This window comes from Erithacus rubecula, assembly GCF_903797595.1.
Source record: "Erithacus rubecula genome assembly, chromosome: 4".
Lineage (NCBI taxonomy): Eukaryota > Metazoa > Chordata > Aves > Passeriformes > Muscicapidae > Erithacus > Erithacus rubecula.
The window spans coordinates 30,801,697-30,824,042 of NC_136686.1; the positions used below are offsets into that span (position 1 = coordinate 30,801,697).

The 22,346-nt window shown below is 38.2% G+C and overlaps 1 protein-coding gene across 9 annotated transcripts in view; it reads left to right on the forward strand.

Annotated features, from left to right (window-relative positions):
- The first annotated feature begins 237 nt into the window (after positions 1–237).
- Positions 238–22,346, forward strand: part of ATF7IP (activating transcription factor 7 interacting protein) — an 89,638-nt gene continuing 67,529 nt past the window's right edge. For 4 of the 9 annotated variants that reach the window (XM_079304523.1, XM_079304525.1, XM_079304519.1 and 1 more), the window contains exon 1: positions 238–1,024. The gene's annotated coding sequence lies outside the window, so the exon portion shown is untranslated. Of the gene's footprint in view, positions 1,025–1,089; positions 1,278–9,906; positions 9,948–17,666; positions 18,064–22,346 lie in introns of those variants that run through there. The other 5 variants (XM_079304526.1, XM_079304521.1, XM_079304524.1 and 2 more) reach the window with 5 other exon arrangements.

Genomic DNA, 22,346 nt, shown 5'->3' on the forward strand with positions numbered 1-22,346 from the left:
CTGTTTTTCACACCTTCAGCAGGAAGAACGTGACTTTTATTTACCTGAACAAGGAGAGAATAGGATTTTCCGCTACCGGGTCAGTAGGCGAAGCCTTCACAGGTCCTTTATGCCCTCATGGCTCCTTGTGTGCCTGAGGACACAGCCACGGTGTGTCTGACCTGACCCTCGCCGTGTGGGGCAGACCAGCCGCTGCCCAGCTCTGCCTCCGCTCTGCTACAAACAGCACCAAGTTCATGGCAAAGCAGGCGGTGTGGGCTTGTCCCCCATGCCTGAGGCAAAAATGGAGGGTGGATGAGGGAATGGCCACTTGAAGCTCACACAGGATAACCCATGTGCTTCAGATTCACCTAAAAGACGAGCCAACAGGCACCCTTTGGTTTTCTGGCGCTCTTGAACCTCAGTGCCGCTTATTAAACAACTCCAAGCCTCTGGGCTTTGGTCAGGCACAGCCCTAGCGCAGAAACGAGTGATAAGGGACGAGCAGCGAGCACTGCGGTCGCTGATAAGGCAGCCTGACGGATTCCAGGCGGGCTCTCGAAGGTGTCAGCGAGGCCCAGGGCCGCGCAGGCCGCAGCTCAGTGGCGGGAAGCGGCGGGATGGCAGCGCGGGGGCCGGGCAGGGAGCTGGGCCGGCCGCTCCCGGCGCCGCCCCTCGCCGCGCCACGGCTCCCCCTAGCGGCCGCGGCGCGCCCCGCTCGCTGCGCCGAACGCTGCACGGCTGCGCGCCAAGGGGCGGGGCTAGCGCTTATTTAAATATCGCGGGGCCTCATTTGCATGGCTCCAAGATGGCCGGCGCTGCGATTGGCCGGTTCCGGTGCAGCCCCCACTGCCGGCCCCTGGTGCCCACGGAGAAGGCGGGGCCAAGCCAGAGAGGGGCGGAGACTCGAGCTTCATTTGCATAGCGGCCTGGCGCGTGCGACGCGGGGAGGCGGCGTTGGCACCCCGAGCGGGTTCCGAGTTTGAATCCACGGCAGCGGCGGCGGCCGCTGAGGCGGGAGCTGCCGCCGGAGGCGAGCGCGCAGGTACCGCGGGGCGCGCGCGGGGCGCGGGAGCCGGGCGGGCAGGGCACGGCACGGCACGGCAGCGGCGGCGCTCGCTGCTCCGCGCGGCGGCGGTGCCGGCGGCTGCAGCAGCCACAGTGCGCACGCGCCGAGGAAATGCAGCGCTGTACACGCTCCTGCATGGGAGCACGTGACCCGGCTCCAGTGCAGCGGCAGTGACGCGCGTGCGCGTTCCCGTGGGTCCCGCGCGTTGGCGGCGGCGGCGCGGGCGCAGGTGGGTCTGATGTGGGCGCGCACCGGGCAGCGGCGGGCACCCGCCTGGGCGCGACCCGCCTCACGCGGTCCGGGCGAGGCGAGGGGATGGCGCGTGTTTGGGTGGGACAGGGGCGCGCCCCGCGCCTCGAGAGCGCTCCTCGCTCCCGGCCGGAAATGGGGCGGCGTGGCCTGGGCGGTGGCGGTGCCCCGCCGGGAAGGGCCGCGCCGGCAGGGCGGGACCTCGCAGCGCATGGAGCGTGGAAGTGACGAGGCGAAATTGCTGGTGCTGATCCTACACTGGCGGGCACCAGGGTACAGTTTCTTTCTTGTATGGATACACTATTTCATTGGAAACCAAACAGTTTCTGTATGGGAATAGAGAAAGCAGAGTTGTGCTTACTCGTGGGATACCGCCAGTAAACAAGGCCCAAGCGACTCCTCGAGGTGTCATGGCTGCCAACATCTGTCAACACGACAAAAGAGTTTAAGCCATGTGCTAATCTAAAGAAGGTACATTCGAACTCTTTCTTAAACCTATATTTTAAAAATGGAGATTTTTCATAGACAAGTGCTTTGTTCTTCAATTCTGAGGCCTGGTAGAGGCGTAGAGCTGCCCTTGAGTGGTTTGTTCTTCCAGTAAGTCCATCTTTCTCTTCCTGAATCCCACAGTTGGCAGCCGTTCCGTGGAAATGCTGATAGTAGGATATTCTGTTGCTCAACAGTAATCTTTGAATAATTTTATGTAGTGTCACATCACTGTGACTCTTACCTAGACAAACTTACTGAAAAAATTGGATGGAAATGTTGATGGAAAAATACTTGTTTAAAATCTAGGAATGAGCAGCTCTGCTATTCTAGGAAGCAATCATCTTGAAAACGCAGGCTTTAGTCACTGATAAACAATATGTACGCATCTAGATATTTACTATGCTAACCAGAAAAAGTAAGAACATGCTAACAGATGTATTTGTGTAATATCCCAAACTGTATAGGGAAATGCAGTATTGATATAAGATTTTAGTGCTTATTTCTGCAACATCAGAATATTTTACAAGCATGTTATTTGTCTCTCTTTTGGAAGTTAAAATATATGCTTGCGTTTTTCTGCTTCAATCTGTACACAACCATCAGCTATCAATCTAAAATATAGATGATTTTCTAATTAGGTGCTGGTTTTTGCAGTTCTACAGGAAGATATGAAGGAGAGTATTGCCACAGATATTGAGAATTCCTTGGAGAGAAAGTAACCAAACACAAAAACCATTGTTTGATTCTTGATCTTGGGTAGGTAATTTCTCAGTTTCAGATCTATGAAATAGGGCTAATGGTTTTTGTCAGGCCAATTATAAAATGAATTTACAAATTTACGAATCGTGGTAACTGCACCCACTATTTATTCTTAATGCACAGCAGTTACTGTTTCATATGCTCCAGAAGTACAAAATTAGATTTGTGTATATAATGTAGGGAACATTATATTAATAATGTTGGATTCTTGTATTTTTTTTTGTTTGGAGAACTTGGTACATATTTGGAATAAATGGTGGTTTTATCAGATACAACTTTTCTACCAATTGTAGCAGTGCTGAGCTGATGTTTTCTCTGATAATATGGAATTTTGCTGTATGAAATAATTTAGCCAGATTGTCTTGGATATTGTGTAGACTTCAAACTACTCATAGCAGCATTTATTTGTAAAATGATACAACTATTATTATATATACCAATTTAAATAGTTGTTTTAATTGAGAGACTTCTTTATCTTCTATCCCATGTTAAGTGTTTTCAAGGGGCTGGTTCCACTAGATACAGATGTTTTTGCCACATTTCCTGTACCTATGTAAGCAATAGCATATATTATCATGGTCATTTCACAAACTTAGAAAAATGAAAACTAACTGTAGTATGTAAATTTCTCTCTAAAGGCTCCTTTAGTAATGCTTCCCTTTGGGACATAAAATACATGGGCATATGCTTTCCTACAAGCATGGGAGATGTTTTTGCTTGCCAAGAAGAAGCCTGAACAAGTTAAAAATAAGAAAGTTATTAATAATTTAATTTTAAATTATTTCTTTTAGCAGAATTTGGTGCAAACAAAAATGTTTCAAGTCTTCAATGAATTCTGAAATACTGACTTGTCATTAGTAATTTGGTTTTCATTTTCCTTGTATTTGTGCATATTTCCTGTTACAAACTGGAAATACTTTCACAGTGAAAAAAAGCTGACTAAACCAAATGCCATAATTTGCTTTCAAACCACCGAATTTCTTATCATCTAGATGTTTTTAATGGTGTAATCATTTATGAGGTTTATCTCAACTTAATTGTCAGAAATCATGCATGTGCTAAAAATGTAAAGTTTATTCATGAAATATAAGCAGTAAGGCCAAAAGATCCTTTAAGCCAGCATGTTGTTTTTACTTAATAGTTTGCATGCTAGTTTTCTTCCCGTTTGTTCAACTCGTGGTGTTTTTTACGTGTTTGTTACGTGTTAGTTTCGTTTTTACATTAGGACTTTGGTTTGGGAATTACAGCAATGATACATGTATATCACAATTCTCATATCAGTAATAAATGAAGAAAATAAGTTGCAAATTACAAAACTGCTAGGGCATGTGAATATGAGGAGTTGGAATTTTTTTTCCCCTCCTTGATACACTATTGTTTAATACAGCTCTTAAAATGCAATGAAATCTTATGTTACTAATATTTTTGAGAAATACTTGTCATTGGTCTCTTTGGTTTTTCTCTAATAAGTGACATTAATCTGAGATATTGACCTATTCACATAAAATAAGTGAGACTGGTAAATAAGTAAAATAAGACAAAGTAAATGAAGGGGTCAACATAAATGCTACTTTTATTATGTATATTTGTAATCTTGGCGTTTCAGTTCTACTTGTTGCAGTGTGTGTATTGCATGAAAAAACTCTTAGTTCCACTGTACTGTAATAGGCTGTTTTCCAAGCAGCAGTATCTTACTCAAATACAGGATGGAGAGTAAGGACTGTTGTGTGCAGCAAATTTTTTCAGGGCTTTTTTTTTTTTTTTTTTTGATAGCTCATTAAAAGCAGAAAGTTGTTTTCTAAAGCGGTATTTTTTCTGTCAGGTCAGTTGTAGAATGTAGAATGATTGGTGAGTGTGGTTGAGATAAGAATTGTGTAATACTAAATATCTTATAATTCCTTTACCTCAATATTGGTTTAAATTCCAAAGCCTACTGGGTGATGCCAAAGAAAGTAACTAAAATATTTTTAGTATTTGGCTAGGGGGATCTGGAACAGATTATGTCGACTTTTGAGTTCTGGTTATCTTCTAAGGAAAACAATTTTGCGTGATATTGCAGAAATATTACTTTTTAGTTGCCCAGAAAGATTCTGTGTACTGTTGCTAGTGTTTTTAGAGGTCTTCCATTTTGTGTTCAGGTTTTTCTAGTTTTTTTTTTTTTGCTCTCTGTACTTTTATAGTAAGCTCAAGAAATTCATGAGTTCATATGTACAATGCTTAAGTTTCTGAAAACATCAGTCAACAGATTAGACAGTAAAAGCAAGTATCATCAGTCACAGATATAAAATACTGATATTAGTTCTCTAGAAACTGAATCTTCAGAATCTATTAATGTTTTTTTACTTTGGTAAACAATGGAAGTGTGATTCAGAAAAGAGAGTCTGTTTTGTTAGTTTGGAGAGGTTTTGTTTCAAATTGAATTTAATTAAATTGGTTTTAATGAATTTTCTAGTTCTTAGTTCTATTCTTTTTTGACTTTTTTACATATAAGCCAAAAAGCATTTTAAAGTTGAAAATAGATTTTCAGTTGCATGTGAGTTTTATGTGGCTTTGTGTTCTATGCTTTTATCTGGTGTTGTATTAGATAGCATTAAGAAAGTCAGAATGCTTTTAGTGAAATATAAATCTGAATCATAGAATTGTTTGGGTTGGAGGGAGCCTTAAAAATCATCTGCTCCCAGCTTCCCTGCCATGTGCAGAGATACCTTCCACTAGACCTGGTTGCTCAGAACCCCATCCACCCTGGTCTCAAAAACTTACACACGAGGCATTCACAATTTCACCACCTCACACTGTAGTGTTTCACCACTCTCACACTAAAGGATTTTTTTTCCTAATATGTAATACAAACCTATTGTTTTTCAGCTGCAATCCATTACTTTTTATTCTATAATTACATAACATTGTAAAAAGCTTATTTTTGGCTCTTTTGCAGATTATTTTTATAAGCACTGGAAGGTCCCCTAAGATATCTACAGAGCTTTCTGTTTTCTAGACAATCCCAGTTCTCTCATCATTTTTTCTTGGAGAGGTGCTCCATCTCTCTAATCGTCTTCATTGCCCATCTTTGGACTTGCTCCAACAGGTCCATGTCCTTTTTGTTCTGAGGACCCTAGAGCACTGCAGATGGGGTCTCACCAGATGCAGCCCAAGATAACAATTGGCTTTCTGGGCTGCAAGTGCACATTTCCAGCTCATGTCCAGCTCCTCCTCCACCTGCACCCCCAAGACCTTCTCAGCAGGGATGTTCACGATCTGTTTATCCCTCAGCCCCTACCAATAGCAGGGGTTGCTCTTATGTGTAACTTAAGTGTTGCATGCAGGCATAAGTTTCAGGCTTACATAACTTTATCTATGCATATTTTTAAGTTTTATTGAAGTGACCCTTGTAATTTCTGCTAGGAGGACAGATGAGTCTAACAAGTTTATTTTTTTGGTTTAGCAGAAAAATTGCAATCCAGATATGTGGCAAAAGTTTCTAATTGTGACACAGCTCTAAAAATTTTAAGAGAAATCTGTTCATTTCTAGCACAGTAATCCAGTTTTATGTGAGCATTGATTGCCAGTTGTTCTGAGTAGTTCTTGGAAAAATTTTCATTTTCACTAAATATAAAGCATAGTAAGTATCAAAGATAGTTAAGAATTATTAATAATTACAGCAGGCATTCGTAAGTTACACCTGCAGTTAGTGAAAACAAATAGCTGGAGGGAAGAGAGGCTACCAGTGCTGGCAGTGAGGTAACCTCAAAATTCCATGTTGTTTTGGGGGGATAACTTGCTGTCAGTCAGTACATAGGCCAGTGTCCAGCATTCAGTTGCTTGCTGTAGTAAGGCACCAGTGATAACCTAAGAAAAAAGTAGCATGACAATGTCTATAAATCTTTAGAAAATATGGATTTGCTAGTTCCATTGCTTATTCCTTACCTTGTTTATTATTACTGGTGTGTCCTTTTAAAAATTGCCTGTATATTTAACAGCAAGTCTCTCCTCCCCTTTCCATTCCTCCTCCCATCTTTCAGGGGTTTTTTGAAAGTAAAGACTCCCTTGTAGGTGTAGCTGAAGGCATGGTACTAGCTATACAGTACTGAATAACTGCCTGATTTTCACTTGTACAGCAGTTTCCATCCTATTACAGTGAAGGGATTCTCAACATCATGTAAATCTATGTATGTTGATTAAAAACTGTACATAGGAGTTACCAGCTCTTATTTCTTTCATGAACATTAAATCATTTGAAATCTCAGGAAATGAGATGGCTGCGTGTAAAGTTGTTATTTCTAAATAAATTTTAAAATATTTAGCTTAACTAATAGAGGTACTTTGTTATGGATGACGTGGATTTTTGTATTACAGGAAAAATGTTTTCTCTTCTAGAAGCAGTTTCTGAAAATGCTTACAAGTAAACTTACATACTCAATGAACAGATTTTATTAATTATACGGCTGTGGATATGGGAGACTGTTGTTAAAATAACCTGTATGTTAATTCTGTCATTTTGTGCTGTGTCAAGCATTATCTTTCATTTCATTGTGTAAAAAAATGTTACGGTAAAAAAAAACCAAACAAAACCACATCCCTCTTGTCCATCCCCACCTCTGCTAAAAGAAAACAACCAAACAACCCAAAAGCTGCCATGTTACTTCTAGCTTTGCCTGCAACATGTAGAAGTTACCATGAAGTAAATTTTAAAAGATACTGCATTCAAGTTTTTTGTTTCTTTCAAAAATGTTTAAACACATTAACATAAATGCTTGGTGACTTCTGTCAAAGCACTGAAAATCTCCCTCATTCATCCTACCATCAAATAGCTTGAAATTATGAAGAAACCTTAAATGTTGTGCAGACTTTTGTTTTCTGTCTCACGATTATGAGCTCTTTTCTTTCCCTCAACAGTTTAGGTAGTGTTTATTTGTGAAGTCCTCAGTGAGAGCCAACATGTTTCTTGAAGTCAGTCTATGGCCTGTGTAAAAATAGAAATAAAAAAGGATTTCAGTGGAAGGTGTTTTGAGACGTTGGTTGAGATGGGTACAAACAGTAGTTTCTCCTAAATTTTGGCAGTGTAAGAACTGTTTTGTCTACTTAATGTTAACTAACATATAAAACACTACGAGAAAACCAACTACTATCAATAAAGGAAGAGGGTAAATGAGAAGTTGATAGGATGTGGTTTGGACACAAGGATCATATGTAGCTAACTGGTTTTTAAGCATCTAATTTGAGCAAAAGAAAGTATTCATGCCTTGGCTGGTTCTCTCCTGCCCTTGTTAATGTTTAGATGCATAAAACCTTGTCTGAAATGGCAGAAATTTCTGCCTACCCTTGATCCTTCAGGGAAGGAGCCCTGGTATGAACTGTGGCTGTATATAATGATATTTAAAGAAGTATGTGTGAAGGTGATGTTACTTGCACAGGGCAATAATTAGAGAAACAACAGGGTGCCATTCTCTTGCATTTCTTGTTTGATGTTCATGAGAAGTTGGGAAAATTGGGAGAATTTATGACTACAGTAACAGAACTTTCTGTGATATTACAGTGTTTTTGCATTTTATCAAAAGAGGGCGGGATTAAAGGCTGTAACACATTAAGTTTAAATTCTGATCTCTAGTCTTATTAAAATGCTCTATTTTTTTGAGATTTTGACTGGAGAACCTGTATAAATGCCATATTAAACAGCAATGAAAACACCATAGTCCTGTGTTAGTACAGAATTACATATTAGTGTAAGTTCACTGCAGCATTTCCTGGGCCAAAGCAATTTCAAGGAGTTATTCCACTCTTAAATGTGTTTACTTGAACATCAGGTTTTATTTTAAAATTAGGCCTATTAATAACTTTTAACACATTTTTTTAACACACTTTATTAAAATACTTCTCTGTGTTAATGGGGGTATATTGAATTGGACATTTAAGTTAATGCATATGGTTTCAGTAATATTTTTTGCTTCCATGTGTCTGTATTAGTGTCTCTGCATGTTCCTGAAGCTTTCTGACAAAGCAGGACTGGGACATGGATTCTGTTTTCTCTGACTCGGGGAAAACATTCTCTGAAATTTTTTTTGCCAGCTTGTTGTTTTGCCTGTTCAGACCTATTTAAGTCACTGTCATCCATACATCAAGCTCCAGGACTCAGCGTTACATAAAATGCAGTGTTGTACATGTGCAGCTCTTGGATTCTGGGTTAGAATGTCCCTACATTTTTGGTGATATTCTCGAAATTCTAAGACTTGAAATCAAAATTCACCTTTTGATATAAAGTTTTGTAGATACACTAGACACAATACTATTTAAAATGTTGCTATTGGGAAAATCAAAGTATGTGTGTGTTTATTATACATACAGAATATTTAAGCTTGAATTTTGAAATTTTTCAAGTTACTATAAATTCCCACAGGCTCATGTTGTGATATATATGGTGTTCAGAGTAAGCAACATGGGGTAATAATAATTGGGTAATAGAAAACTTTTCTTTTGAATTGGTTCTAACTTGATTTTTAGTTTAGTAAAAGGTTTTGGTGAAGAAAAGTTTCATCGTAATGGATGGTTTTAAATTAGCTGTAATGAATTTCTTCTCCAATGTTCATGAGTTTGTTTTTTGACAAGTATGTCTTTTGGGCATTTGAACTTCAAGTATATTTTTAATTTAGTTTTCTAAATCTGTACCATACTATTAGAGACAATCAGTGGAGCTGTCTCAGATGTGATATTTGCCCTTTCTTGTACTGTAGGTCATGCTAATGCAAGGACAAAAGGAAATGCCAGATGGTGTATTTCACTATTTTTTAAAGTTAGAAATACTGACTGTAGTGCTGATGAGTGCATCAGACAACTACTGCTGGCATGATTAATCAATCCTGAAATAACTAGCTACAGCTGGCAACAGATATGCACAGTTATGTAAGTCTAGACGTTTTCATAACTGAACTGGTTGGAGGGCATGTTCTTCTTACTTTTTTGGGGGGAGTGACATACTATGTTGGGCTAGGTGTAATTCAACAGCAATTTTCTTTACAGTGCCCATGGACTCTTGCTAGTTTTTTGTTTTAAAGTAGACAAATTTGGCTTTTGTAGAAGAGAAGTGAGGAGCTCCCTCCAGAACTGATCCAGTGTTGCCTCTATGAGAGCACATGACTGATGTTAATAAACAGATAGTAGAGCAAAACCTGTATTGGATTTAATTTTGTATTAAATTTGTGGGGAGATAAGTTTCCTTTTTGGAAAACTGACACAACAAGCTGCATTGCAGTCGTAAAGAATTAGATACTTGATTTCTACAAGTTCTGGAATGTTCTTGGGGTTTTTGCTAGCTTTCTTATAAAGTGGACTTCCATCTTTGTTTGTTTGTTTGTTTGGGGTTTTTTAAGAAGCATTGAAATGAGCCTGCTCTTGAAAAGTATTCCCTAAGGTTTGTCAATTCTGTGTGTGATCTGGCTCTATACTTGTGACTGTTAATACGTGACATGAATTCTAAAGTGCCCTGGAGTTGTGAGAGGTTTGAAGTTTGTGATACAAACCCTGGATCACATGCCTAACAGGGCTGCCTCTTGCTGGTTTTTGGTATATTTTGATTTTCTCTTTACCAGTGGTGCTAGGAAGCTGTAATGGTGCAGGTGTGTATTAACCACTTCCTGTCTGTCAAACCACTCCTCTGCTCACACACACACCCATCCCACCTGTGCAGTTTGTTGCAGTGTAGTAAAGATGGAGGTGCTTTGCCATGAAATGTTTCACCTCCTGCTGAGTTGTCACTGACTGGCTTGTCTTGAGTGAGCACTGCAGCCATTTTAGTCTTATTTTCAGTATAGCTAAGACAGAGCAGTTTCAGAATGGCTGAAAAAATGTTCTTTAGTGTAGCAGTTCAGCTTGACTGTGTGCCAATGAGCAGAACTGTTAGCATCACGTGCTCCACACCTTTAAGAGGTGAGCACCAGCTCTAATTTCATGAAAAGCAGTTTAAAATCTTACTTAGGCATAGTTAACTGATTCTAAGCTATACAAAATATGTTGAATTGCTGGTTTTTGATTTTTTTTTTTTTTGGTCCGTTTTAGTGGGTTTGGTTTTTTTTTTTTAATTTTTGTTTGTGGTTTGGTTTGGTTTTTGGAGTTTGATCTTTGGTTTTGCTTGTTTGGGATTTTTGTTTTGTTTTGTTTTGTGCTATTTTTATTCTGTGCTTTCTCACTGAATTAATTTACAGACTATCTTGTCTCAGTTGCAGAATAGATTAGGTCAGAAAGGACAGGTCAAATATCATATCTGTCTTGCTAATCAAATTACTTTGTTTAGGCTTACCTTCTTAGCAGGCCAGAAGAGCTTTCATTCTGTGCTCAAATGCTTGCCTCATACTTTAACTGAAAAATGAAATAAACTCTTTACAAACTTTATTAATTTTTTGTAACTGAGCTGTTTGATTTGATTATCATGTTTCCAATGTGTAACTTTTTCAATGGTTAATAATTATAATGCATATATAAATACATTAGCAAAACAGTGATTATATAAATGTTAACAGTTTCATAGATAGCACTTACTTGCTGCTTAAGAATAACACTACAAATTTAATTGAATTAGTGCAAATGAGAAGGTGGAAGTTTTCAGGTCTCTTGTTATTTCTTTTGTATAACTGAATTGAAATCCAAGTTTCAATGTGCTAGTTGTTTCACATGGCCTCGTGTATTCCGCTGTGTGGTGCTGGTTGGTGATCTAGCTGTCATCCTTAAAACACACTGTACTGTCTCCAGGGAGATGAAGGTAGGAGAAAAATAATGCTCCATGTTTTTTCACACAGAAGAGAAGAAAGAGGGCATTTTTCTTCATTACTCTATATCAAATGGTCTTGTTCTGTATCTTACATGTAGTTCAGATCTTCCTGGGTTCTTAAGCTGCACAGAAGTTAAACCAAGAGTAAGTAAACAGGAAGCTTCTTGAAGCTCTCCAGAAACACATCAGGAGCAACAGATGAGCTGAGTAACTCACCAGTATGTAGCTCGTAGTATTCTCCTGGCTGAAGTTGAACTTAGTGCTAGGGATGTGAAAGCTTGTCTAAATGCCGACAAATTTAGACCTTGCTCAGAATTTCTGCACGTTAATTTGGTGCTTTCAGTATAATTTATAAAAAAGCACTTGGTGGTTAAATTAGTTTTAACTATCTATTCTCATATATCATCTTACAGTTTGTCAACACAGTGTTTATAAAGGCACAAAGTATTCTGGGCAGACATTGCATGTCATATGGTCAGGAGACATCGTTTCTCCATGTTTATTTTGTTCATTTCATAAAAAGAAATAAAATCAGTGAGTGGTTAAGGATTGGTGACTTCAATTAACTTCTAAATTTCTAGGTGATTTGTCACAGAATTTTCCTGCTTCAGGGTAAAGAGGAGTAATGCAAATATGTCATTAGAGGTGGTGATGAAAAGTTAGTTTTATTATTTTTATTGCTACTAGAACTTTGTCTAGTGAACTTTATTTACAGTAGATTTTAGTTCATAGTGGCTCTTTTTGACTGGATAAGATAGTTAAGACCCTGGGAACATTTGGGTACTTTAAAATGTCTGAAAATTCAAACCACAAATTCTAATTAAACACTTATCAAGATAAAATGTGAAGTTTTGCCATTCATTTATCTCAACTAATGAATGTAGATTAATAGTGTAGTGTAACAGTAATCTTTCTGGTTTTCTGCAAGATACTCTGAGCTATCCTTGCCCCAATCTTATAAACTATTATTGAGGTTTGTGTTTGCATGGTTTTTAGTCAATTATGGTTCATTAGTTCCAGATGTAGTAACTTATATTATTCACAGGATGCAGATACATTTAATTCTTTGAGGTCACCGAATTCCTACTTTATAATCTCTGAAGGGGATTAAATTTTATGTGTAAAACATACTTAGCCATACACATCCTGTGGTGGTTTGTTGGATCTTTTGGGGTTGGGTTTTTGATTGGTTGAGGCTTTTTTAGGGAAAATAACAGGCATATAAATATTGCCCAGTGCTATTTGTTTGGTTGATTTACAATTTCTCTGTTAAACTCTGCTGTAATAGGAGCATGAAAAACAGTGTTTTGGACAATCACTATAAAGAGTGTTTTTTCTTATGTATTATATTTGAATAACTTACTTTCAGACCACATCTTTTATATAGTATTTCTAGTGACTTTTTGTTGCCCATGGGGTTCTTTTTCTGTAAGCTGAGTGGGCTTACTCCCATTTCACAGAAAAGGTACAGAGTAATTGCCAGAGCTCAGAGAAAAGCTTGTCTGTGTTTCCCGTTCTCTTTGGTTTTGGTTTCCTTTGCTTTTTAACAGGCCATTTTGAACACAGATCCATTTTTGGAAGTGCCGTACAAAATGACTGACTTGCCCAGCAGGGAGTTGTAATGTTTCGTTGTATGAACTGCATGGGTAGTGTGGTTTCATTTGGCGGTTTTTTTTTGTTTTGTTTTGGGCTTTTTTTGGTTTTTTTTTTTTTTTTTGTGTCCTTTTTTCTTTCCTAATGTACGTGTTGGAATGCTAAAAATTTGGTAGGTTTTGAAACCTGTTTTGCATATGGGAAACATTCCCATTTTCAGAAATCCAAGTACATTGTAATGCTTTGTTATGGGAATAGTAGTAGCTGTAACCGTATCTCTTCTCTCAACTCCTATGGTACTAATAGTGTAAGGTCTTAATAGTAAAAGACAGTATGAAAACCACCAATTTATGTGCAAAGGAACAGGATACTTGAGTAGATGCTAAAATACTCCCTCCCCACACCACTTCTTTAAAATACTTAAATTAGATGTTCATGCTTTGAATCAGAAATAGATGTAATGAACTAATGATTTCAACTGAATTGATTAATATACAGTTTTAAATTAATACCGTTTTGTCAGACTGTGGTATGTATTCTTGTGTCTGTGTGGTCTAGAAAAAATAGCTTTGTACTGCTGATAAGAAAACTTGAAAGATTAGACTATTAGGAGTTAAATAAATTTCTAACAGGGTAGTAGTCTCAAAGCTACATGATTTTCCAAGAGAAATACAGTTTCCTAAAGAAAACCAATAGTTTACTCTGAAAAAGTGTATAGATTCCCTTTTTTTTTTCCTCCCTTGCAAATACTCTACTTAAAAAGGAGAAGAATTTTCTTGTAATGAATTTATTTTTTCATTTTTTCATGAACTATTTGGATAGTTTTTCATGACTGAATAATAGTTGCTTGGAACCATTCTAACATGGCTTGATTATTTTTTATGTTCCTCTTAAAACTCAGAATTGTCTCAGTTTGCACAGCTGCATCTTCTATTTTGATAGAAATTTCAGGAGCGAACAGTTTCAGGCAGGATTTGAAATGGACTCTGGAACAGATTGGAATGAATGCAAATACTATTTAATATATGGAAATCACTTTGAAACAGCTGACTTACTTGGTTCTTTGGGTGGAAGTAATGGTTACCAAGTTCTTAGAACTTGGAGTCTTAAATACTTAATCATATTATGACTGTTATTAAACAGTTGTATCGAACCTTTATTTTTTAACTGTAAAATTTAGTAGATTTTTTTAAAGCATTACTGTCTTTGAAGGAATTATGAATAAGCTGAAAATTTTACTGTCTTCTATCATCTTGATTTTCAGGTTGAGAATAGTCAGCTATTTAGTAAATAACAAAATTCTTCATACAAATTAAAGTTAGCAAAATTGTGGGACTTTTGTAGTTTATGAGAATACTTACACTGAAGATTTTCCATTTCTAGAAGAAAAGGAGTACAACATATTAAGATTGTAACAGCCTGGAACTTACCCGGTTTGAAAACTTTCTCACCACTTTTCTTCAATAGAAAAGCGGATAAAGGTATTTTCAGTCCTCCCTCCCCCATTTCCTGCCCTTCCTTGTTCTTTCTGCTGATACAGGCATCTGCTGTAAAATATCTTCAAATAAACCACAGCAGCTAAGATAATTATTTGATAGACAATTTTCGCTTCAGAAATGTACACAATTTTCCACGTCGTTCAGACACTAATGTGAGAATATTCTGGGAACTCCTAAAGTTTTAGCTGGCTCTTAAGTGAACAGTAATTTGATCTGTTCTGTTTTGGAGAAGAAAAGTCGGGGAAAGCGGTGTTTTGGACTTGTGTCAGAAGGCTCAGGGCCTTTCATTTTCATTTGCTTTGTGGTGGGTGTTTTTTGTTTGTTTAAGGTTTATTGTTGTTCAGTTTAGTTTTCATTTTTTTAGGTCAAGGTACTCGTGACATTTCATCATGGTAGAATTTACGGCATTTTTCCCCTTTTTTTTTAGACAAATCTAGTCAATTAAATACTTCAATATTTAAAAGTCTGGATTGGGGAAATAATTTTGTGTGAATTTTTTTCTCTACCTATTTTGAGAGAACTGAAAAGATCTTTTAAGAAGTTGTCTTGATTAGTATCTTTTGAACCCATACAGTTAATAGTAGTTATTTTGAACACAGCTGGTCTTACTACCTTTGACTGCAACATCTGCTTTTTAAGGTGAGGGAGTAGGAAGTCGTTTGCATGTTGCAGGAAGAGAACTGGTTTTGAGAATGATACAATAGTTTTTACGTGTTTCCACCAACGTGAGCAAAACGTAGAAAAGGCAGGCAGACATTTTGGCTTTTTTTGTAGTGCCAATCATTGGAGAATTATGAGTACATTGTGGTTTATTGTCTCAGAGTCTCCTGTTAAAAACAAGGCAAACTACAAAATAAACCACGCTCCCCTCCCTCTCCCCCCCACCCCCAAGGAAAAAAAAAAAAAAAAAAAAAAAAGCCCAAGCTGACAAGAAAAAAAAATCCCGCCGAAATCCCGTATTTTGGAGGCTGCTGAAGGGTCCCTGTACTTTATTTGGGGTGGGTTGCCAGCCCTATGCTGGCAGACGGAGGCTGCCGCCCGTCTGGGGCTCAGCCCTACCCAAGGCGGCCCCTCTGCCCTGTGTAACCGAGTTGGTGCATTTCTAACTGCTAAAGCAATGGCTCCTCCTCTCTGTGGAAACGTTTTGTGTTTGAAACTGAGCTTTGTCATTGTGACGGGGAGGAAGGCGCGGGGAGGAACGCACAGGCAGGGGGTGCGGGTGACTCTGCCGGAACGTTCTGGAAGCGGGGTGGTGCTTCCCGCAGACTGCAGATGCAGGGCTCGTCCGCGGGCGCTGCTGGCAAGTTCTGGCATGGACTTCCCACAGCGGAATGGAGCCCACAACAGAAAATGCTCCAAGGCTCTTACTTTTGCATTATGTGTTTTACTGTACATATTATTAGTCAGGTATTCGTGCACAATGCTGCGGGGAGGGTAGGGACATGACTATATTTGGGAAATCTAAGGAGTTTTAATTTTTTTTTTTTTTTAAACAGCACTGGTGCCCTTTCTTTTTAAGCTCAGAAGCAGTTAACCCCATGATTCTTTCTCCAAATGACAGCAGAATCACTGAAAGATGTATTCTGCATGCACTTAGATGCACTAGCATACATAAATCAGTCTGGAAGTAAAGCAAGTCCAAAGATACGGGTAACATGAAAGGGAAGTTAGTGATTGTCACTAATGTGACAGGCATTCTGGAAAAATAATTAGCCTTTCCTTACAAATCACTCTAGGGCTTTGGATGCAAAAAGTGAGGATAAATTACAACAACAAATGAGGAGTAATTTGTTTTGCTAAATATTTTCAGACATAAGAATCTTTTTGACATTACAGATGAGCATAATGTATTATGTTCAAATAACCTAGAACCAGCCATACATGAACAAATATGCTTGCAATAGAAAATGGGACATATAATTCCACTATATATACCCTTGACACTAGCATTCTAAAGAGGAACAATGCAGGGAATTAGAAGATGCCAGGGATGTGGAGCAAGCTCTTCTGGTCCTGAGTTGCTCTGCCATGTTCAAATCAGTAAGCATCCCTGTCTCCATTACTTTGCTTTTTCACTAAATGGTGCCGGGCTGCAACTACAGATGCCTATTGCTAAATGTGTAGCTAGCCAAATTTTTTTTTTTTTAAGGTTTCAGGAACTTGTGTTTATAGCTAATATAATAAATAGTGTATATCTATTTGCATTGGTTCTTTCATGCACTCAGAGTTCTTGCAAGGCAGCAGGTGAGGGGGGCAAATGAGTTGTCCTTTACACATACACACTGAAAGCCTTCCTTCTTTTTTATCTTTTTTTCTTTCCCCCAAAAAAGGACAGTGAATTTGAGTATAAGCATTTGTCAGATGTAATTTACTGATTTATTTAATTGGACTTTGACTGGAAGGAAAAAGGTTAGGTATTAAAAGTCAATGTGAGGCTGAAATCAAAGCTTCTGCTGCTACCTCTCACTGTACCTTAGAGGTAATTGGAAAGATAATTCTGGCTGAGACTTGTTTTTTTTCCTCCTACACCTAACTAATTAAAAAAAGTTAAATGTGAAATAGAGACAACAAATTAAATGGCCACACATGTTGCTTGTCTATTATGTTAAAAATTAATTTGTCTTACCTGAAACTAATATTTATTTCTTGTTGGAAATCTACAAAATACTGGACATACTAGGTTAAGAATAGCTAGTTGCCTTGCACAGTGCAATTTTTCTGGTGTTAGTTCTATTACTAGACAATGACTGTGAACAATGTCTGCAGAATCCTACTTGAAACAGGCTGCAAGGTAAAATTTATTTTGCAGACATTTTTGTCGATTTTCATTTATATGAACTATGAGAGCAGCGCTTGACTTTTGACATGGCTCTGGATTATTAGTAAGCAAATACTTAGAAAGGTATATTCTAGAACCCGTGGGGAGGGGCAGGGCTTTGCTCAGCAATATCTTGCTGCAATTTAGTCTTGAAATCAGGCCCCTTTATGTAAATTTTTTACTGGCGCCAGCTAGCTGTAACTGCAGTCTGGCTCTGGTGGCAGCAGCTAACATGTGTCATGGACTTCTTCACACGGGCTGCTGGAGCACTCTGGTTTCTGGACACAAAAAGCAGCACTGATGAATGTGAAAAGATGTACAAAAGAATCTAGGTGTAATTAGATTGCTAGTAAGTGAAAATACAGAGGAAATTTCAGCTTTTTTTTTTTTTCTTTGTGTGCTGTAATAAATCTGTGCTTGTTGGTGCTACTACTGTGTGGTATGTGGGAGGTACTTCACTGTACATAGTTGCTGCAGCACTAATAGTTGGCAGCACAGAAGGCAGTACAAAGAGTACCACTGGAGACACTTGCAGTTGCAAGTTTCCTCAGAGGCTGTGGCATGCTCAGTGAGCTGCAGGGGCACTCTGACATGTTCAGCTAGGATGTGGAGAAGTAGGAATTCCAGCACGCTTTAACGAACAGATGTAGGCTACTAGCTGAGAGTATAACAGCATAGCTCAGGCTGGCTAAATCCAGTACTCATGCTGCTGTGTAAACAAAACAGGATCTTAGTATCAAGATGGCCGACCTGGAAGTCTAGTTGTAGCTCATAATACTTATGCAAATGAGCTGCATGTCAGTGGCTTACTCAGAGGAGGAAACTCATTTTGCACGTGCTGTCTTCTCACCAGGTAAGAGAATCAACTAATTTTCTGCATTCGTGTTTCAGAGGATTTTGAAGTTAATTTTTTATATAGGTGCCCAACCCCCCACTTTGGCACAATGCCAGGAATTAAATTTGAATATAAGTGGCATTTTCTGGGAAACCCAAAAGTCATTTGTTCTGGCTGTAATTATATTGTGGTTGATGTTTTTAAGGGGAATGTTACCTGGAAGTTATTGTAGACTATTTACTTTAGTGAAAACTAAGTATTTTAAAAATATTCAAAATTGGGTTGTGTAGTTTTTGTTGGTAATGTTACTTCTTTTGTTTGATTCAAACCTCTACTGTTTTGCTAGTGTGCTATTTTTGTCCTACAGTGACACTAGCTGATGCACATGGAGGCTTAGCAATTGTGAGAGGCTAGCCTGGAAAGGGTGCATAGTTGACAAAGTTGAATCCACCAATTGAGTTTCAGCTTCCTGGTGTTATGAAGGATCTTCATTACCTTGGTTGTAGTTTGAATTTTCTTCTTCTTGAGATTACAAAGCTGTTGAAGCAATTAGATACTGAACTGTTGTCCATGTATCTTTTAGTATATATAATTTCTTAAATGCCTGTATGTACATTTTTAAAAAGCTGTTCTCATAAGAAAGGGACTAGATCAGAATATGGAGTTTTTATGATCTCCCCCACAAGAGGACAATAACCTTGCCTTAGAGCAGGAAATTTTAACAGAATTTAAGTGCTAATTACATAATACGCTCTATTATGGTTATACATGTAGTGCATGAAATAGCTGCATGAGGCAGATGTGCTAGTTCTGAACAAATATATGTGTGTTGTTTTTATTTAACAAGTCAGAGTAGTGACAGCTTGGAAGACTGGAGAGGTAGTAGAAGAAAATTATTTGAAAAAATGGTCACTGACCTAGAGAAAAGAGATAATTGGGGATACATGGACAAACCAACAAAATATGGCCACTTAAAGGCAAATATCAGCTCAAGATAGGAATGGGGAACTAGAAGTAGACAGGCCTGTTTTGGTTGAAGGAAAAGTAAGATTATTGGAAGAGAATAAAACTGAAGAAATAGAAGGACAAAGTAAGCAGATAAATTACTGCAGCTTCAAATGGCAGGGATAGCTATTGAAAGTACTGGAGGCATTCTGAGATGGCCTGGGAATTAAGGCCTACAGAGTAAATATGCTAGGAAGGAGAACTGTAACTGGTTGATATTGCAAAGGAAGGAATTTACCAGTAATAGAGAAAGGTAAACTTCTGCATTCATACGGCAGAGAAAAGTGCTGCATGCCTACAGTATGGGCCAAATGAGTTGCAATTTGTAGTTGGCTTATATACATTGAAACTTTTAATAACTTTTTGGTGCTAACTTAAGATTTGATATGGACAAATTTGCTTGTCATTCAGAAGTCTGCTTATATGCAGAATGTCCAAACTACAAAAAGTACAAAAATGGGCATGTGTGAGAACGTGCAAACACATGTATATGGTAGAGTTCCCTAAATAAATTACACTGGAAATCACCTGTAACAACTAGAAAGTTCTCTGTAAATGTCAAATTCTGTTAGAACCAGTCTTGCTTTCATTGCTATATGAAAGAAGCAGTTTAGGGCTCCTCCTTCCTTTCTTTGAAGTATGAGTGTGATGATGGTAAAGGAGAAATGACATTGAGTGGGGCATGAAAAAATGCAGAAAACTGATTATAATAAAATATTCCTAAGAGGAAAACCTTTACTGGTAAAGCAAAATAACAAATGTGAGATTTGTTAAGAATTGAGAATTCTAACAGTAATGTTGGTGATAATGGTATCAGAACCATAGTGAAAGAAAAATAGGTATATCACAGTAAATATTTTGGCGTTATTTTAGATAAAATTGAGATTCTATTGTAAGGTTGTGTAGGTAACTCTAGTTTTTGAAGCCTTGACGTTACAAGGAAGATACTGAAGACTCCATAATAAATATTTCTTAGCAAAGGTTATAAGGAGGTCTTTGTAATCTGCATCCATGGATTTTAAAAGTGTTGGCTGAGAATACTTTTCTGACATGTCCCTCCCAGTAAGTCAGTATAAAGTTGGAATTGAGGAAGACCCGAAGACTTTTTAAAAAGGTCTGAAGAAAAATAATGGAGGATTAATAGTATGTCTGTAAATGCAAAAGAATATTATTTCAATTAACATGGAGATAATTTAATTGCTGAAACACTATTATAAAAAGCATATCTTAATATAATTTGTTTTGGAATAAAGTTCCTTGGTGTAAATATCCAGTATCTGTAATGCAGTTACTCCTTGAAACAGTTACTTCTTAAATAACAACTTCCCCATCCCAAACCCTGCATAAATAAAACATTAAATTCATTTTTAAAGCTTTTGAATGGGGAGAGTACAATAATCATGCTCCAAGTAAAGTTTGATTGGTATTGTAAAATAGTTACTTTTTGTTAACTTAGAGGATTGAAAGATCGACTCTTACAAAGTCATTAGGATCATTTGCTTAGTGAGACCAAAACACCATTTATTAGATTCAGATAGATAAATCACCCTTGTACACCATTATTGGATTGATACATCTATGGACCATCCAGCATAAAATATATTTGTATGACAGGGCAATCTGTCCTGGAAGTAAGTGGGGATCACACAGACAAAATAGGTAGCTAAAGCCCAGAATAGACAGGTAATGCAGAGGGACTGAAATTCTGTAGCATACAGAAGAAGAGTAAGGAAGTTGACTCTTTATAAAGTTATGTTCCTGGGTGATACCAGATGCTGATGATGTGAATTATGCATCAATACAGGTTGCAGTCCTCTTAACTGTGTTGGTTTTTTACAATGTCAAAAAATTAGGAGGAGTCTTGGCAAAGAGCATAAGAATGGTTATGACCTGTCATATTCTCCTTGGGGGTATGTAAATAAAATAGTTTTATGGTTACAAATGCAAGCCTGGGAGAGGTGGTCACGTACACAAATTCATCAGGAGAGTCTGTAGTTAGTCTGAAAAATTATCAGGAAACAGTTCAGCTATGCTGTGTGCCAGCACATGAAGAAAGGATGTATAATGATTCTTCACTCATTCAAAGAGAAATCTAGCCTTTGATTTTTTGGGGGATGAGGTGAAACTGCAGCCAGTCCTTTCCAGGAAGCAAGCAAGCGTTTTGGCTTGCTGTCTCACCAGGCAAGAGACAGACTGTGGACAAGTGTTCCTTTTGATGTTAAAGGCTTCTGGGCAGAACCTTTCTGAAAGTTGACTTACAGCAAACCTTAAATGGTCAAAATTAAAGATGCTTCCCTTTGTGGCTTTTACACATTTTATCAATGGAGGCATTTTTAAGTGTAATACTTACCATCTGTTTCTGGCATCTAACTCCAGGTCTAGGCAAGAAACTCTAGTTCTAGGCAAGAAAAATGACGTTTCTTGCAAATGGTTTCCCTGAGTGACGGTGCAGATGCGTTTTTCTCCATGTGATTTTTTTAATGAAATCTGGGAAGGCAGGCAGTCTAAAATAGCTGTATAAATTCTTCATGTACTTCTGCATTTCTGAAATGGTATTGCTGGATTGTTGCTTCATCATCTGCCTTTCCCCCTCACAAAACAGTAAAATAAAGAATGTTTTTTGTAGAACTGCTATGAGCTCTTCACTGAAGAAGTCTTTTGCAGACCAAGTACTACCAACTCATAAATGCATTGGGCAGTATCACTATAGCCTGGCCACTGTTTTTTGGGACTAGGCTCAAAAACTTTTATGCACTGTTCTGGCAAAATCATTGCCAAATAATGCATCAGTAGAGGTAAACTTGCAACTCCTTTTTTTGGTATTATACTATACTGTGAAATGCAAGTTTGATGTTCTGTGCAGACTATCAATGCTTCATGAATTTATAATATTGTTTATTTTTGAAAATTTGCATTAGCAAGCAAAACAATGACCTCATTACTGGAAGAAGTGTGTTCTGCTTTTGTTCACTTCCATCCTTTCAACTTAGGAATGCAACATTGGCATTGGGGGTGGCTCCAGACCTATTTTTTCTGGTGTCCTAAATGCCTCGTTTATCTAGGTGCATTTCATTAAGTTAGTGTGTATGATGTCACTAGTCAGCATGAACAAAATGTTGCTGGCTGACTTCTCTGTCCACACAATTGCTGCTAGAAACCATGCAGAGGAGATGGTGTTGAGTAACTGCAAACTGGAGTTTACGGTGGCTTTGAAAATAATTCATCAGGAAAAAAACCCTAAAACCTGTTCATCCTAGATGAGAAGTTTAAAGCCAGGAAAGTCTTCCAGAATTATC